At 34.8% G+C, this 13,449-nt stretch overlaps 1 protein-coding gene across 3 annotated transcripts in view; it reads right to left on the bottom strand.

The window, feature by feature from the left end:
* Positions 1 to 13,449, bottom strand: part of KLHDC10 (kelch domain containing 10) — a 59,606-nt gene that overhangs the window by 29,252 nt on the left and 16,905 nt on the right. The gene's annotated exons all lie outside the window — the stretch shown is intronic.

The following is a 13,449-nucleotide window of genomic DNA, read 5'->3' as shown; positions in this document are numbered from 1 at the left end:
GACAGAAAAACAGGAAACAAAACAATACTTGAATACAGAAAGAAGTGATGTAAAGTAGCATTTAACCCTGTTTTGGAAGTCAAAACAAAATTAAATTAATATATAAGCAGTGATGAAGGTATTCAACTCATCCCCAAAGAATACAAACAACATGTACACCATTTTTCAGAATTCTGGTTCAACAGAACATGCATTCAATAATCACCAATGCCATCTTGTGGCAAAAATTCACCAGAAGCTTTACAAACAGATTAGAAATTATGACATTTTTAAAAAATCAGTGAATGTCAAAAAAGGAGCTCTGGCTAAAATTAATTTGGCATAATGCAGGCTTCTGTTTTCTCCCAGGTTTGGTAATCTTTTATCAGTTAAATGGTTAAGAGGATAAAGCAATGGGCACCATTCTTTGAATATGAAATAAGCTGATTAAAATGCTATAATTAAAATGTTATGGTGACAACCAAATAAAGCAAACATTTAATATCTTGGCACTTCCACTGTGGGAGAGAAAAAAGAAAATTCATCTGCCTTCCCAGGAAGCAAATTAGCTCCATATTAATCCCAATTAAAACTTGTTTTCTTATAATATCGTAGAAAAATACAAAGCATTACTAAACTGGTAAATGGGATAATTTTTTCTCTTCCCAAAGTTTGATAGTTCCCAAAGAAAGCTTTTACTGGCAATACAATTAAATTTATATAGAGTTTAAAGTTTACAAAGAGCTTCCACACATATCTTATTTGATTCTCACAACAATCCTGTATGGATTCAACAGTCATTTCATTAAGCATTTGCTATGCCTTGAACCCTAGGCTAGGCCCTAGGGTAGTGCAAGGAGATGACTCCTACCCTCAACAGCTCTTGGTCTTGTGAGAAAGGCAGATGTCTAAACAAGTAATTATATTACAGTGAAGTAATTGCCATAACGGTAGCCATAAAAACACTTTGAGGAAGACATTATCATCTTAATTTTACAAGTCAGGAAGCCAAAGGAAAATTAAGTGACTTAATGCCTGACCCAGCATCCAAGCTCAGCGTGTCTGACTGTAAAACCTGCCTTCTTTCCATTATACTATACCACACTTATCCTGTCTCAAATTCCTTAGAAAGTGTACAGTTTTCGGGTTTGGCAATTGAAAATAAATTTAGATGTTAATCAGCAAAGTCTGGTTTGTTTACCGTAGTACTTGTACATAGAGATACACAAATAGTGTGTAATGAAATGGCATTACTGGTGCATACGTACTTATAACGTGGAGAAGGCAGACTCCTGGGCAAGGGGAAGAAATATTCATTTTTGTAAAAGGGTTATCTTTTAACTGTCTAAGTCTTTTAAATCAGCAATGCCCAAATGTTGGTCTACAGACCGCTGCTAGTAGGCTAAGGTAAAGACTGACCAGCCCAAAACAAAAACAAAAGCAAAAAAAAATGGACAAGGCAGTGATTTTTTTTTTTTAAAGGTAGTGTTCCATTTAAAGGCCTGTCTTTTTTTCAGGGATTAGGAAGTTTTTATTAAATATGCTTTATTTTATGAAATGAAGGTGATAGGAAATGGGTAGTTGGTTTTGATTTTATTATTCTTTCTTGGAAAAATAGAAAATTTACAAGCCTATGTGCAGCCCCAAAATACACATATTTTTTAAATTACAAGTTAATGATATCCAAAAGTCTGGAGAACCACAGCTTTAAATCAATACAATTTTTGTTGATAACTCCTAAGTCCAACATTGTAAACCATACTGTCAAAGGATACAAAAGATTTATAAGAAACTTCCCCTGACCTCAAGAAGCTTATATTCTAATTAGGGAGACAAGACAGACACATAAAACAATTAGATAGCAATACAAGACAGAATATAACAAGTGATTAGCTTAAAATTTGACATTTTTATGTATCAAAAGTGTTAAAATGTACATACCCTTTGACCCAGCTATTCCACTTCTAGGAATTTATTCCTAAAGAAACAATCACAGATGCATGGAAAGATGTATGGACAAAGATACTCACTATGATATTATTTATAATGGTAAAAAATTAGAAACACTTTCAATGTCCAATGATAGGGAGATGGTTAAGTAAGTATGCTAAATAAACATACTTAAATATGTTCATATTCCACACACTAAAAAGTATATACAAGAATATTTATTAACATGAGAAAATATTCACAATATATTGTAAACAAAAAAATGCAAGTACAAAATAGTACCAGAGTATGATACCATATTAGTAAAGAAAAAAGTGCTTGTATAGATTCATGAAAAATACAGGAAGGATATACAACAAATTTTAATTGTGGTTATCTTTGGGTGGTTATTATGAGTGATTTTGGGATTTTTCTCCTTAATGCTGGTCTTTATTTTCCAAGCTTTCCCATTGAGTAGGCATTACTTTTGGACTGGAAGAAAAATAATATCATATTACTTTATTTTTTTAACTATATTAAAAAAATACTGTAAAGAAACATACCAAAGTGTTAACAGTGGTTATGATTAGGATTGAGGATTATCGCCTCTTTTATAGTATCCAAAAATTCCATGATATATTTTATAATGGAAAAATACAAACAAATTTAGAATAACACTAAGGGAATAATATTGAAAATTACTGAACGACACTTATAATAAAAAATCCTTTTGATGTTTTCTCAGAGCTCTGTCAAACATCTCTGACCTGTTTCTCTCTCAGCCACCAACATAAGTCTGTCATAGGCACAAGCTAATGTTGACTCTACAGAGGTTATTCATGCAAAGTAGGTGCTGACTTCAGAACCCACATTTTCTTCCTTTACCCAAAGATCAGAAACAGAGAGAAACCAGCAACATAGCAAATATATGCCTTTCCAATTTCATATAGATATATTCCTGGTCTGAACTTTTGGTCATTGAAGCTTTGATTTTTATATATTCAAACTGCCAATCTTCATTTGTGATTGCTTCTACTCTTCAAAACAAAAACAAAGAGCATAATTTCTTCAATATTTTGTTTTTTGCTAATGTTTATAATTTTTTTAAAGAAATCTCTACACCTGACATGGAGCTCAAACTCAGGACCCAGAGATCAAGAGTCACATGCTCTGCCAACTGAGCCAGCCAGGCACCCCTATTTTTTGCTAACTTTTTTTTTTTCCTTTCTATTAAATTTATTTCATTATAAATATGACATAGGCATTGACTGAAACAGGGTGGTAGGCTGAGCACACTCCCCTTTCCCCAAATCCCGGCAAATAACACAGAAGCCATTTTTTTTTAAAAATCCATAATCAAAAGAAAGCAAGAAATGTTTTTAGTGGACTAATACTATGAGGAATCACTGAAATATGAAAAACATGGTCCTATACACCCAGAGTAAAGGGCTACTGCAAGTGGTCAGAGCAGCCCTTACAGTAAAATAAGCCCAGAAGCAGATAACAGCAGAAAGAACTGAAACAACTTAACAGAATTTACAGATTGGCGGGTAGCACAGAAGTTACAAAGCAGATCAGCCTCTCCCCCATTTACCTCTTTGGGTCAAGCATTATGGAATAGAAGTATTCCCAGATGGGAAGAGTGGCATTAAACAAGACAGGTATCACTCCCCAGGTAGGAACAATGAGTATTAACACTGGATCAGAGAGTAAGACAGAACCCTAGATGGATATTAACTCCCAGGTAGAAGAGGGGACACTTGTACAAAGAAGACTGGCAATGGTACACTCCGTCCCATTCCATCTCTACCTACAATCAGTGGAGACATGCTGCAGTAATAGATGTAACATTTACAGGAAATGAGCGTAAAACCAAGACTCAAACATGAAAAAGAGGCATGAGTGTGACTAACAGAACTCACACCCAAAGAAAGTTGACAGGTTAAATAGGGTAAGACCTTAGATCAAATACAATTAATATCCTCAGAGATATGCAAGATAATAATACATTTATTTAAAAAAGAAATCAATTGGAGCCCTCAGAAATTAAATTTTGATCACTGAAGTAAAAAACCTAAGAACTAATGAACAAACTTAATTAGTACAATAAAAGATGGAGCCAAGAAATTCACCAGAATACAGTACAGAAGGAAAAAGAAGTAGAAAGTACTTCACAAAGTTAAGATATAAAAGAATTAAGCAATCTCAACCAAAATTCCAACTGCCTTTTTTCCAGAAGTGGACAAGCTAATGGTATACTTCATATGGAAATTCAAGGAACCCAGAAAACCAAAGCAATCTTGAAAAAGAACTAAATTGGAAGACTCACACTTTCTGACTTCAAAACTTACTACAAAGATACAATATTCAAAACAGTTCAGTACTGGCATAAGGATGGACATATAGATCAATGGAAAAGAATTGAGAGTCCACAAGTAAACCCAAATATCTATGGTCAATTGACTTTTGACAAAGGTGACAAGACTACTCAATGGGGAAGAACAGTCTTTTCAACAGATGGTCCAGATTCTTTATCTATTCAAACTCTCAATCGTGAGATTGAAATTCCGACATTTTTTAATGTATAAGGACACAAAAATTTTGTTTCCCTCAGACTTCTGGGGAAAGAATTACTCAAAGATATATATCTGGAGCTAAAAAATAAAAACAAAACCCAGAAACAAATAAACAAGGTACAAGAAAAGGGTAAGGAGAGAAACCAGTAAGGCCTTGAAGTTAAGTGCTGATTGGGAAAAGAACAAAACACAAGTTTACTAATATTCAAAACTACAATTACAGATGATATTGACAAGAATAACTGTGAGGATAAGAAGGGGGTTGAGAGAAGGGAAAGCAGAAGAATGATAAAGTCTTTGCTTGTTCAGAAGAAAGATATAGAAAGTGATTAATACAGATATTGATAGAAAAATACAAATTTAGTCATTGTGCAAAAAATTTAAAAGTACTAGATGGCTTCACTCCAAACACTGAAGGAAGATATGATACTTATCTTACACAAATGCTTGCAGCGAATAGAGAAACTCATTTACGAGACTAATAGAACCTTGATATCAAAATCTGATAAAGACATTAAAAATAACTGCAGGTCAACATCACTTATAAACAGGCACAAAAATTCCAAACAAAATGTTACGAAATAAAATCAAAGTTATACAAAAAGGATAATACATCATGATCAACTGAAATTTATTCCAAGAATATAAGAATGATTTAACATTAAAAAATCAGTATAATTCAGCACATTAACAGAATAAGGAGAAAAACCATATGATCATCTCAATCAATGTCGAAAAAGCATTTGATAAAATTCAACACCCAGCAAACTGGAAAAAAAGAAACTTACGCTCACACAAAAACCTGTACACAAATGTTCACAGTAGCTTCATCAATAATAGCCAAAATCTGGAAACAACCTTCCAATGAATGAGTGGTTTAACTGTGGTATATCCATACCATGGCATAATGCTCAATATTAATGAACTACTGATCTGTGTAACAACTTGGATGGCTCCCAAGGGAACTGTGCTGAATGAAAAAAGTCAATGCCAAAAGGTTACATATTGTAGGATTCCATTTACATAACATTCTTGAAGTGACAAAATTATAGAGATGGAAAACAGATTAGTGGTTGCCAGGGGTTTGGGGGAAGTGGCTGTGGCTATAAAAGGATAACATGAGGAGTCATTGCAACGATCTGTTCTATATCTTAACTAGGTGGTCACACAAATCTGCACACGTGATAAAACTGCCTAGAACTCAATACAAACATACACACAAATGAATGCATATAAAACTAATGAAATCAAAGTAAGGTCAGTGGGTGGTATCAATGTCAACTTCCTGGTTGTGTTATTATACAACAATAACGAGATGTTATCATTTGGGGAAACTAGATGAAAGGTATATGAATTCTGTATTGTAGGTATAGCATTCTGTATTATTTCTTACGCCTGCATGTGAGTCTACAATATCTCGAAGTAAAAAGTATAAAAAAATTTTAAAATATGAAAAAACTGTGTTGATATGGGACAGATTGCATTCAAAATATGTTTGAAACAATTATAAATATTCTCACAAATAGAACTATTTAACATGATCTAAAATTTTTTTTTAAGGTTTTATTTATTTATTTGACAGAGAGAGACACAGTGAGAGAGAACACAAGCAGGGGGAGTGGGAGAGGGAGAAGCAGACTTCCCGCGGAGCAGGGAGCCCAATGCGGGACCCGATCCCAGGAACCAGGGATTATGACTCAAGCCGAAGGCAGATGCCCAACAACTGAGCCACCCAGGCGCCCGATCTAAAATTCTGATTTAGGCGGCTATCCCACACAGTATGGTCTTAATGCTTTATACAATTCAGTGTCATTTCAAAAGAGAAGCAAATTAATACTGTATTTAGAATCACAGCTGTGTAGATTGTTTACCTCACAAAAGCTGCAGGCCAAGTGGCTAAGTGGGGTTAAAATCCAGCCTGCACTCTATTCCCCAATGCACCCAAAGGACTATGTTTACCCAGAAGAGGCATTTTTATTTAAGTTTTTTTTAATTTTTATTTTTAAGTAATCTCTGCACCCAGTGTGAGGCTCGAACTCACAACCCCAAGTTCAAGAGTCACCTGTTCCACTGACTAAGCCAGCCAGCATGCCTGGAAAAGGCATTTTTAAATAATTTGCACAATGGCACACTTTGGGCTAGCGGTGATCCACTTGTTAAGTAAATCACTTTCTTATACACTTTAGGAGAATTACTGAGTATCTATTCCTAGCACTTAAATACACTCATCTTTAAGTTTTTGCCTTTTGCCTTTCAAAGCAAGAAGATCTGAACCCATATCTTAGTTCTGTTGTGTTGGTTGAATATAGAGTATTCTTTAGGAGGCTTCCATTCTGTCTCAAATCCTTTTTGAAACAGAGTGGTATATAAGTCAATACAAACCAAAATATAAATTAGAGTGCTATACTGTACTGTTATGGCTTAATTAATCATAGCATTATATATGTATATATATATATGAAATTATATTTATATTTGTGCGTGTATAAAAAGAACTGCATTCCCTTAATAACAATACTATTCCAAGAATTTATTTAATCCTCACCACAACTCTATGATATATTATCTGTATCTCTGATATAGATAATATTATGATTCCCAACCTACAGATGAAGAAACCAAGACCTCCAGAGATTAAGTAATTTTCCCAAGGTCACTTAGCTAAGCAAATGAAAAATCTGGGATTCAAACCCATACGGTTTAGATCCAAATCACTCTTTTTTTAAGTTTTATTTATTTAAGTAATCTCTACACCCAATGTGGGGCCCAAACTCACGACCCTAAGATCAAGCATCACGTGGCTTCCAACTGAGCCAGCCAAGTGCCCCTAGATCAAAATCATTCTTAACCACTCTATATTATTACTCTTAGTCATAATTCAATTCAGCACCTGAGAAATGTGTCTAATAGAGGTACTTGATACTTGTTGAACGAATGAATGAATATTAAGGCAACGATTCTCAACTAAAGTTACATTCTCTCAACCCCCCAAAGAAATTGCTCTTCTCTCCCAAGACTCTGGTATTCTCTCCCATTATACCATCATATTGCTACCTTATTAAAATAAAAACCACATAAGTCACTTTAATGAATGAAATAACTAGTATTTCCCATACCTTAGGTTTTTAGGAGTCAAAATGGTTATGTATGAAACTGTATGAAACATGCAGTCTGATTGTTTTAAGGGTGTGAGAAGCTATTGATTACTTAATGGCTTACACAAGAAATGTTATCTTTAGGGAGTTACAATATATTTTTTTAAAGATTTATTTATTTATTTGAGAGGGAGAGAGAGCAAGCATGAGTGGGAGGGGCAGAGGGAGAGAGAGAATCTCAAGCAGACTCCCCGCTAAGCATGGAACTGATGTGGGGCTCGATCCCAGGACCCTGAGATCATGACCTGAGCTTTAAAACCAAGAGTCAGACCCTTAACAGACTGTGCCACCCAGGCACCCAAGGGGAGTTGCAATATTGAGGCAAAAGCAGTTATACATCCCCCAGATATCAGATATGTTATATTGCCTCTCTTTAACTACACCATTTACTATTTATCTATTTAAAACATTCTTTTTTTCTAAGATTTTTTTTTTAAAGTTTTATTTAAGTAATCTCTACACCCAACTTGGGGCTTGAACTCTGTACTCCAAGATCAAGAGTCACATGTTCTACCAACTGAGCCAGCCAGGTGCCCCTTTTTATTTAAAACATTGTTTTCATATATATCTGTTTATAAGCCAACACTAAGAGAGGAATAAATGGTAAGTGAATGAAAATGCTGGTTCTTGCCATCTCTGTTGCTCACCATTTCTGCTGTTTATTAAAAATGTTCATTTCCCCTGCCGCACTTCATTTTTCTGTTCTCTTTCACATTAGTCTTTTGTCTCTTCTGACTTCACTCCTCTGACATTTGTAGCAAAATGTATGCCTATCATACATAGACTTCTATAAAAGTGAAGTAATCATAGCACATTGAGGGACAGCTTCAAATCTTAAGAGGCTCTTTGTCATTTGGTTTATGTTATTAGTTATTCAACTATTACTTTACTGAAGAAGAAAAAAAGCCTTGTTGGTTGAGGAGTTTTGTCTTTGGGAAAGGGGGGTAGGCACAGGAGGAATTGTTCTTGGCTCAACCTGTTCCAAAAGCTAGATGGGATATTGAAATCAGTGTTCATAAATGACTGAATGCTAAGCCATACTGTCCTTCCTTAGGATTTGTAAAAACCAAATAGGCTAAAAATTTTACAGATTAAAAGTTAATAAAAAAGCATAATTCATAAACTTGTGTTAGATTAAAATATTAAATCTAACAAAAAAAATCTTGGGAACACTTCTGATTTAAAATAGCACCACCACATTCTTAATGTTTATGAATGGCTGCCAAGACTTTGAAATACATTTTTAAATAAAAACCTCACCCTTCTGGATCAGCTTAATCTTTTGATAGAAAGAATTCACTATAAATATTCCATAAACTGTATGTATACTAGATGGTCTCTAAGGCTCTAAAAATTCTACAATTCTCAATGGAATCAGAAATGCTCCAAGAATCTCAGAAACTACCTAGAGCAATAGTTCTTGAGGTGCTGGATTTCCTGGCATATTGCAAACTTATTAAAAACAATAAAAATAAAAACAAAAACAAAAAGCAGATTACCAGGTCCATCCAGGTAGGTCTAGCATATTAATTTTGGTGGGGAATCACAATCTATTGAGACTAATAAAAATTATTGGCTCTATTCCCAGAAAAATGAACATATATACTCACAATTTTACATAATGATACAATTCCCTGAAAACCAGCCACAGACTCCAGGTTAAATTGCAAACCCCAGGCTAAAAAGTAAAAAAGAATTCAGACCCAGAATGTTATAAATGTTTTCCAAAGGGTGGTTAAATGGAAGAAGGAATAGATTTATTTCACATTCTAGAAGAAGACACAACTGGGAGAAAGTCATAGAATTTGCAGCTGAATTTAAAGCAAGTCTTTGTAATAGAGTCAACAAATAATCTGACAGCTTTCTCTACAACATAATGGGCAGCCCATTAATCTAAGAGGTCAAAATAAGTAGACCTCTTTAAAGATTTTTATTTATTTATTCATGAGAGACAGAGAGAGAGAGGCAGAGGGAGAAGCAGGCTCCCAAGGAGCAGGGAGCCTGATGCAGGATTCGATCCCAGGACTCTGGGATCACGACCTTAAGTGAAGGCAGACGCTTAACCATCTGGGCCACCCAGGCGCCCTAAGTAGACCTCTTTAAAATAGAGATTTAGTGGCACCTGGCTGGCTCAGTTGATAGAGCATGCAACTCTTGATCTTGGGGTCGTGAGTTCAAGCTCCATGTTGTACATAGAGTTTACTTTTTAAAAAAAAACCAAAACATTAAAATAGAGATTTTTTAAAAAGATTAGTGCTATTGTGGGAAGGATTCCCACTCTGGATAGAAGATAGGGTAAAATAATTTCTAAGGTCTTTTTCAATTTTAACATTTTATGGTTCTAAAAAGTTTCAGAAGATGGGGAAAAGGGGAAAAAAAGTTAATTTTAAAACTTTTTTTTTTTACTGCTTATGTTTTCTGTGTTTAAGATTAAAAAAAAAAAACCTGCCTGCATTTATACTCTGTGTATCTGTGTCAATGTGCCTGTCTTGAAATGTGTAAACCATAGCCAGAGGGTGTGTTTTTCTTAATTGAATATCACCTTTTTTTTTTTTTCTCCAGCAAAACTTTGTTTAAAAAAAAAATGAGCTGAAACCAATACTGAACTGTATGTCAACTAACTAGAATGTAAATTAAACAATTAAAAAATAAAAATAATGAGTATGACAGACATCCTACAACCCTAGAAAATAATCACTTTACTAACAATGAAATATTTGAATCCTAATATACTAAAATAAAAATGTATAGTAATAACCCACTTAGGAGTCAGACTACATGACTTGGTCTTTTCCTGTTTCTGGATTTCCTACACTCTAACGAGTACCCAGAGAATGATCGCTCTCCCCCAAAAACATCCTTGAGGGAGAGAAAGACTATGTGTTGGGTGAGTGTAGATATAAGCGACTAAATATGAAAAACAGATTTGTTTTTAATCAATACATTGTGACAATGCCTGATGAACTAAAATTTTGCAACCTACCTCCTTTAAGGACCACCAAAGATAGGTAGCTCTTTAGAAACACAGAACCCTCCCTATTTCTGCAAGTGAAACTGAGGAACCAAGCAGAAGGAAATTCACAAATTCTATAGTTAAATGACTCTATCCAGAAATGTCATTTATTACTTTGCTACTGATTCTGTTATCCGATTAAAATTAGAAAAGTAATCAATTTTGAAGTGAAGTCACAATTGTTCTTTATGAACTCACTTTCGCTTCTCTTGGGTCACCATTTTCTGTTGGCAAATGCAGTGTGTTCAAAGAAAATACCCAGACTTGACCAAAGGCAATAAAAGCTTGTGTTGGACCAAATCTGACAAAAAACAACAAAATATTCACCAAATAACAAATTTTTAATGTCTGCTATCTAATTTAAAACTGTTTTTAGGGGCGCCTGGGAGGCTCAGTCAGTTGGATGTCTGACTCTTGATTTCGGCTCCAGTCATGACCTCAGGGTTCTGACATCAAGCCCCGTGTTGGGCTCCGTGCTAAGTGTGGAACATGCTTAGGATTCTCCCTCCTTCTCCCTCTGCCCCTCCCTGCTCTCTCTCAAATAAATTTTTTTTAAAACCTGTTTTTAGAAGTTTAACATTTAAAATCAAGCTGTTTTGAAACACTGATAACAATCCTATTATGTAACAAGCAGAGAGCCAGTAAGAAAAATTTAAATGCAAAAGCAAAAAATATCAGATATGAATACTGCCAAAGTAGACATGACTGCCAGTAAGATACCTGCATGAAGCATTATATTAAAAAATAACAGCTATTCTATTGGATGCCCGGGTGGCTCAGTCATTAAGCATCTGCCTTCGGCTCAGGTCATGATCCCAGGGTCCTGGGATTGAGCCCCGCACCGGGCTCGCTGCTCAGTGGGAAGCCTGCTTCTCCCTCTCCCACTCCCCCTGCTTGTGCTCCCTCTCTTGCTGTGTGTCTCTGTCAAATAAATAAATAAAATCTTTTTTTTTAAAAATAAACAGCTATTCTAAAAAAATAAAATAAAATGCTATTCTTTACTCAGAAATAAAAATTTCCAAAGATACCATTTCACAAGAACATTTATTTGCACTGTAGCATTTTTTCCATAAATGCACAGTGAAGTTTCATACTTAAAATCAAAATTGAGCATAAAAAATTTCAATGTAGCTTTAAAAAGTTATTTTTCTTCCCAAATGGTTTTCTCAATGTTTAGTTTTGTATATGCATGTGTATTTAAAGCTAAATATGTTACCTCTTTCTAAAGTACCCAGTTTGGAATGCACATTAGAAATTCCATATTTCTGGGGCACCTGGGTTGCTTAGTTGGTTATGTGGCTGACTCATAGTTTTGGCTCAGGTCATGATTTCAGGGTCCTGGGATCAAGCCCCACATCGGGCTCCGCAGTCATTGGGGAATCTGTTTGAGATTCTCTCTCCTTCTCCCTCTGCCTCTCCCCCTGCTCTCTCTCTCAAAAATAAATCTTAAAAAAAAAAAATCCATATTCCTGCATGAGGTTTGTGTGAGTTTTAAGAAATTGGTCTTACGTGACACCAAGATGTTTGTGATTGACATTTTTTGATCAATTACACATCTGATTCAAATTAAGTGAGTTGACTGTTTGTTGATAAAACCATATGGCAGGAACTACTGTGGGTAAAAAGGGAAATAAAGAAAAAGCTCCAAGCTCCAATCAACTCCAAAGACTATTTGTCTCATTTTTTTTTTTTTGCTAGTCATCATACTTCTAATTTATTTCACTATTTAGTCTTATAGACAATTCAGTGATAGTATCTGAGATAAAGCTTGGAGTAAATTCACCTACAGCGTAGCAAACATGAAAAGGAAGAGCATGAGATCAGGTTGAATTCTAAATGCAGCAGGAAGCCACTGAAAGATTTTGATCTGGGAAGCACATCCTAAATAACCACAGTTGTGCTTTAGGAAAATTAATCTTGTCTCAGTATATAGGATAGAATAGGAGAAGAAGACTTGAAATGACAAAACATTATTAGTATAGTCCAGTTTAAGGCAGAAAGCCTGAATTACATTAGTAACACAAAGAACTGGGGGAGGACAGGCAGCGAGAACACAGCACAGGGTTACGAGCATGGACTTTAGAACCACACTGCTTGTTCCAAATCCTGGCTCTGTCCCTTGCTAGCTAATGGCCTTAGACAAGACTTTCAACTCTGGGCCTTAGCTTCCTTCTCTGTGAAAAGGGAATAATAACAGTACTTACTCCTCACTGTGTTATGTTTATAAAAGTTCCTAGCTAATAATGTTATTATGGGGATAAAACATAAAGTCTCACAGATAAGCTGGATGGGAAAGTTGAGTAAAATAAATGGAAAATATACATGTGAGTTTTTAGTTCCGTAACTTGAAGAAAACTTTAAAAACAGACATTAAATGGGCAAGTTGGCAATATTTATCACTAGGCATTGCAGCAGTGTTTTCAAATAGTAGAAGACCAGGAACAATCTATATATCTCTTGCATAGATGGTAAGTTACTGTACATCCATATAACACAATACTTTCAGCCATGAAGAAAAATCAGATCAATCTAAATATGGTAATACAGAACTATACCCAAAATATATTTTTAGTTAAAAAAAAAGGATAGGTGTAGAAAGAATACTTTATGTTGTACTCTAATTGCTTAAAAATAAAGATAACATGTATCTATATGTATATATATGCAAACTCTATTTCTGGAAAGATACACTAGAAACACCAACAGATGATACATCGGGGGAGAGTCTAGAGAACTAGGGATATAGGGCAGAAGGGAGACTTTGTCTCCTTTGTATACTATTTGATTTTACTATATT

This window comes from Callorhinus ursinus, unplaced genomic scaffold, assembly GCF_003265705.2.
Source record: "Callorhinus ursinus isolate GAN/ISIS: 27379988/994484 unplaced genomic scaffold, GSC_fseal_2.0 scaffold12, whole genome shotgun sequence".
Lineage (NCBI taxonomy): Eukaryota > Metazoa > Chordata > Mammalia > Carnivora > Otariidae > Callorhinus > Callorhinus ursinus.
This window is presented reverse-complemented; position numbering and strand designations above follow the sequence as displayed.